We start from the raw sequence: 6,408 nt of genomic DNA, 5'->3' as shown, positions 1-6,408 counted from the left end.
GGGCTGGGTCAGGGGAGAGGCATTGGGACTGAAATCCTGCTGGGCTGGGTCAGGGGAGAGGCATTGGGACTAAATCCTGCTGGGCTGGGTCAGGGGAGAGGCATTGGGACTAAATCCTGCTGGGATTGGGGTTAGGAGAGCAGCATTGGGTCCAAAATCCTGCTGGGGTGGGTCAGGGGAGAGGCATTGGGTCCAAAATCCTGCTGGGCTGGGTCAGGGGAGAGGCATTGGGTCCAAAATCCTGCTGGGCTGGGTCAGGGGAGAGGCATTGGGACTGAAATCCTGCTGGGATTGGGGTCAGGAGAGCAGCATTGGGTCCAAAATCCTGCTAAATTCAGGGTCAGGAGAGCAGCATTGGGTCCAAAATCCTGCTGGGATTGGGGTCAGGAGAGCAGCATTGGGTCTTAAATCCTGTTGGGATCAGGGTCAGGAGAGCAACATTGCATCCAAATCTTGCTGGGTTTGGGATCAGGACAGCGGCATCAGCCTCAAAATCCTGCTGGGACTGGGCTCAGAAGAGCAGCATTGGGTCCAAAATTCTTCTGGGATTGGCATCAGGAGAATGACATTGTGCTGCTCCAGCCTCCTGGAAATGGGAAAGTGAAGGGTTAATGGTGGGATGGGGAAAGGTGTGGAATTAATGCTGGGAATGGGGAAAGGGATTAATGGATGAGAACAGGGAGAAGTGAGGGGTTAATGGATGGGTGCCCATGGATTCTGGGAATAGGGAAAGGTGAGGGATTAATGCTGGGAATAGGGAAAGGTGGGATGAGCAGGTGGGAAGGGAAGGTTGGTGCATGGAGGGGGATCCCAAAGTGCTGGAGAGGGATTTGGGAGAGGGACACTGGATAAGAATTCCCACTGGAATTCCTGGATATGAGGGTGGGGAGGGGTTGGGATGAAATTCCCAGAGGAGCTGGGGCTGCTCCATCCCTGGGAGTGCTCCAGGACAGGTTGGACAGTGGATAAAGGGAATAAAAGGATAAAATTGGTGAAATGGGATAGTGGGAAGTGTCCCTGCCCATGGGATTGGATGATCCCTTCCAACTCAACAACTCCAGGATTCCCTGTGCTGGTTTGGATGGGATTTGGGGATAAATCCTTCCCTGGGGCTGGGATGGAATTCCCAGAGGAATTCCCAGTGAGACCCCAAGGCTGGATGGGCTTTGGAACAAACTGGGATTGGGGAAGGTCCTGCCCATGGCAGGGGTGGGATGGAATATCCCAAAGTCCTTCCCACCCATCTGGAATCTCCTGGATTAGGAAGGCAGGGCTGGCTCAGCCCTTCCTGTGTGCCTGGAAAAAGGGAAACGTGCAGGGGCCCAGCAGGGCCAGGGGGTAAAAATAAAAATGTGGCTGCAGCTGCTGCTGCTTCCCCTTCCCCAGGAGCCCACAGACACTCAAGGGCTGAGCTGGAATCCCATATTTTTTTTTTTTCCCCAAGGATAAAATCAGCCCCAGATTTGGTGAGGGCAGCAGGTGCTCACCCAAACCCCATGAGGCTGCCCCAGCGCTGTGATTTTATAAAAATTATAAATTATTTGAGGAAAAAAATCAGCCCCTGCCAGCAAATCCAGGGATTTTTAAGGCAGGGTGGAAAACAAGAGATGGGACCACCTGGTTTTGGGGTTTTAGATAGATCTGGCTCATGGGACGGGAAGGTTTTGGGATTTTGGACAGGTCTGGTTCCAGTGTCCCCCCAGGCTCTGCTCTGCCCCACACAGGGCTCTGTTGATGCCCCAATTTAGGGTAAAAAGGGGCCACTCCCCTTTCCCAGTAATGACAAATCTTTTACTGGGAGCTCTGGGCATCACCGTGCCCCTTTTGGGGAAATCAGCAAAATCCTAAATCCCAAAACACCAGAGCCAGGAGAGATCTGGGACCTCCCCCAGTCCCACAAGTGGCCCCCACACCCCACCCCAGTGGCCCAGGGTGTCCCCAGGCTGGTCCTGGGGGGTTTTTGTCACCCCCTCCAAGGGGCCCCCTGACCCTGAGCTCTGCAGCACCAGATGGTTCCTAATGAGCTCCACAATTCCCACAGGATTTGTTCCTTCCCAAGTCTCTCTCAGCCCCCCAGCACCAGCTCATCCAGGGATTTTGGTGCTTCCCAGCTGGAAAAGTGGCTCCAGGGGGGATGGAGAGGTTGGGAATGTTCCCTTCCCTGGCATTTCAGGCCCTGCTGGCAGCTGTGGCTTTTTCCTGGAAAAGCAGAAATCCCAAAAGCTGGATGCTGAACAGAGGAAAATCTGCTTTTAACCCAAAAGCAATAAACTCTGAAAAAAAAAAAATCTGAGTGAATTTTGTGGCTGACAAAGCCACAGCTCCGTGCTGGTGTCCAAGACAAACATCTGAACCCTGCTGGAGCTCAGAGCTGCGTGTGGGGCTGGAATTGCCACGGGAATGGGGTGGGAATGGGGTGGGAAGCAGGTTGGACCCCACAGAGCTGGAGGAAATCCCTGCTGAGGGGTCTCACTGCCACCAGGGGATGGCACCTGCCTTGGGGACACCCTGAGCAGGTGGCTCACAGCCCCTTCCCTTCCCAGAAGGAGCAAGGATTTGGAAAATCCCGTGGAAAAGTCTCAAAGTGCTGGACCAGGGGCAGAAACTGATGATGCTGATGGAGCCTCCAGGGGTTTATTGGGAATTTTAATGGTGCCATCGTTAAAGGGGCCACGATGATCCTGGGAAACTTGCAGGGTCCCATGGGATCCCATAGCAGATCCCTGGATCCCAGGGGCTCCCTGAGCACCCCCTCCCTTTCCTCTCTCAGGATCCTACAGGATCACACAGCAGATCCCTGGATCTCTGTGCCCAGGGATGGGATCCTAAGGATTCCCTGGTCACCCCAATCCCTCCCTCCTTCCCTTCCACCTCTCAGGATCCTACAGGATCCCATATCAGATCCCTGGATCCCCGTGCTCAGGGATGGGATCCCAGGGGCTCCCTGAGCAACCCCATCCCTTCTTCCCCCTCTCAGGATCCCATGGGATCCCATAGCAGATCCCTGGATCCCAGGGGCTCCCTGAGCACCCCCTCCCTTTCCTCTCTCAGGATCCTACAGGATCCCACAGCAGATCCCTGGATCCCTGTGCCCAGGGATGGGATCCCAGGGGCTCCCTGAGCATCCCCATCCCTCCCTTTCCTCTCTCAGGATCCTACAGGATCCCACAGCAGATCCCTGGATCCCTTTGCCCAGGGATGGGATCCCAAGGATCCCCTTCCCCCCCAGCCCCATCCCGGGTTATCCAGGCACACGCAGCGCCTCATTCCCGGCAGGGAGGTTCTGCCTTATCCGGGACACAATTCCCGATCCATTCATCATCCGGGCGGGAGGGAGGGAGGGAGGAGCCTCCGGATAAAGCCCCGGCCTCCACCTCCCATCCTGCTGCTCCCAGCTGGAATTCTCAGCCTCTGGAATGATCACTGGCACCGTGTCACCCCCGGGAGAGGTGACAAAAGTCCCTGGATGTGCTGAACTCCAGGGATGCTCCCCAGGATCCCAGCAGCTCCAGGAAAAGTGGGATCCGCTCCGCTCATCCCAAAAAAATCTCTCGGGGGGGAAATGTGGGAATTTTGGGTGACATTCCCCGTGGAATGCCCTTTGGGATCTGTCACCAGGGGGAAGCTCAGAATTTCCATCCCAGTTCGGAATTGGAAATCCCAAAAGAGAACTGAAAAACCATGGAAACAAAACCAAACAACTTCCTGAGTATTTCACTCCTGGAGTCACAAACTCATCCATCACCCTCCAATCAGCAAATCCCCCAAATCCCATCCCAGCAGACTTTTCCTGTCATCTCCCTTCCCATCCCTACCCTGTGGACAAAAATCCAAACCCCAAACCCTCAGGGGTTGCACTCCCAAATTTCCAGAGGGATTTGCATCTGGATCCTCACACCAGGAGCTGCCAGCAGGAATTTTTGGGACAGCAGCAGGAAAGGCCTGGATTTCATCCCAATGATCCAGCCCTGCTTCCAACCTGCTTCTGGAGGATTTTCCTGCTTTTCCAGCTGATTTTTGTCCTATGGACAGCCCGGCCCAGCCCTGTCCCAGCTCTCTGGAAGAGGCAGGATGTGCAGAGGCTCTGCCATGGTTTTTCCAGGGATTTCCATCCTCAGGAGAAAATCCTGCCTTGGAGAGGTTTGGGATGAGAGAATCCCAAATCCCCAAGTGAGGACAGCAAAAAAAGAGGGAGAACCTGGAGGCAGCGAGTCTGTGATGGGGACAAGGGGACAAGGGTGGGGTTGGCACCTCCTGGAGGTGATGGGGACAGTTGGGGACAATGGAGGTGAGAAAAGGACCAGGGTGGGACAGGGGACAGGTGACAGATCCCCCTTTTTAAAGCGAGCTGTCACATCCCTACTCCTGACCCCATGGGACCCCACAGTGTCCCCACGATGTCCCCAGACCCCAGCGCCACCTCCTGTCGCTGTCCCCGTGTCACACCCACACCCAAAGTTTCGGAATGACTCAACCCCCCCCCAGGGCCGGGGTTCTGGGGGTCCAGGCCACCCCCGGGGGACGCTGGAGGTGGCATCGCGCTGTCCCCGGTGCCACCAGCCGTGTCCTATGCAAATCTCGGCTTCCTCCCTGCCACCCACCCGGCGGCGGCGGGGACAGGAGGGGCTGGAGCCCTAAAACACCCCAAAAGCATCACAAAAACACTCCCCAAAACATCGCAAAAACACTCCAAAACCACCCCCAAAATGCCGTAAAAGCATTCAAAAAAATGACCCCAAACACCCCAAAACTGCCCTAAAAATGCCTGAAAAACACCCTAAAAACGCCCCAAACCCACCCCAAAACCACTCCCAAAACGCCTTATAAACGCCTAAAAAACACCCTAAGAACGCTCCGAAATCACCACAAATCCACCCCCAAAACGCCTCGAAAACCCCCAAAATCACCAAAAACCGTCCCCGAGAGCTGATCCGTGTGGAGCACAGATCGGGAAGCAGCAGCAGGATTTGGGATGGGTTTGGGATGGATCTGGGATGGGTTTGGGATGGGTTTGGGATGGATCTGGGATGGATCTGGGATGGATCTGGGATGGGTTTGGGATGAATCTGGGATGGATCTGGGATGGGTTTGGGATGGATCTGGGATGGGTTTGGGATGGGTTTGGGATGGGTTTGGGATGGATCTGGGATGGGTTTGGGATGGATCTGGGATGGGTTTGGGATGGATCTGGGATGGATTTGGGATGGGTTTGGGATGGATCTGGGATGGGTTTGGGATGAATCTGGGATGGATCTGGGATGGATCTGGGATGGGTTTGGGATGGGTTTGGGATGGATCTGGGATGAGTTTGGGATCGCCTCCCCTCCCTTCCCCGCGCTGCTCCAGGCGGCCCCGGGGGATGGATCCCGCTGCTGTATCCATGGAAAACGCTCCAACCCCTTCCCTGTTGCCATGGGGCGCCTCTCCCGGAGCCAGATGCTCCCGCAGGCGAAGTGCCGGGATGCAGGGAGCACAGGGATCATCCTGGGATGAGGGGGAAATTCAGAATTCCCATCCCAGTTTGGGATTGCAAGTGATGAAAATGAACCCGGTCTCAAAAATCATGGGGAAAAAAATTAAAAATTAAACAACACCCGCAGGGTTGTGAGCCACAAATCCATCCATCAACCCCAAATCCAGCAAATCCAACCCTCTGGAAGCAGAAAAGGGATTCAGGGAGGAGTGGGATCATAATCCTGGGGATTCAGGGAGGAGTGGGATCATCCCAGGGTGCACCCCAAACCCTTTTAGGGCCCCATGCTCCTCATCACACCCATCCCAGTCTGAAATGGGAAGAAGAATTCATCCTGCAGGATTCCCATGCCACGGGAGCCCAAGGACAGGTCTGGAAAACCGGGATGGGGGTGAGAATGGCGGTGGGAATGGGGCTGGGAATGGGGCTGCTGCTCCCTGGAGGGATCCCCGAGCCCCGGCCCCGCAGATTCCCTCCCATCCCGCGGCATCCCCGTGCTCTGGCTGTCATATCCCGGTGAATCCCGGTGAATCCCAGTGAATCCCGGTGAATCCCGGTGAATCCCAGCCACGCTCCCACACGGAGCACCTGCTCCCACAAGGAATGCCCGACCGCAGGGTTGGAAGGGAAAGGCTGGAGGGGCCGATTCTCTGGATCCTCTGGATTATCTGGATCATCTGGATCCTCTCCCCAGCCTCCCTCTGGAATTTAGGAGGGTGCTCGGGAGGTGGGGAGGAGGGGAAGGTGTCTGGCCAGGGCGGTTATCCCGGGAAATCCGGGATAGGCGGGTTCCCTCCCCCACAGCTCCCTGCTATCCCGTTCCTCCCTCTCTGGGAAGGAAAGATTGATTTTCCTGGGAAATTCACATTCCAAGCAGGTTTCCCCATCCCACAGCTCTGTGTTATCCCACCTCTTGCTCTCTGGGAAGGAAGGAT

This window comes from Erithacus rubecula (genome assembly GCF_903797595.1).
Source record: "Erithacus rubecula genome assembly, chromosome: 26".
Classification (NCBI taxonomy): domain Eukaryota; kingdom Metazoa; phylum Chordata; class Aves; order Passeriformes; family Muscicapidae; genus Erithacus; species Erithacus rubecula.
Note: the sequence above shows the minus strand (reverse complement) of the source record.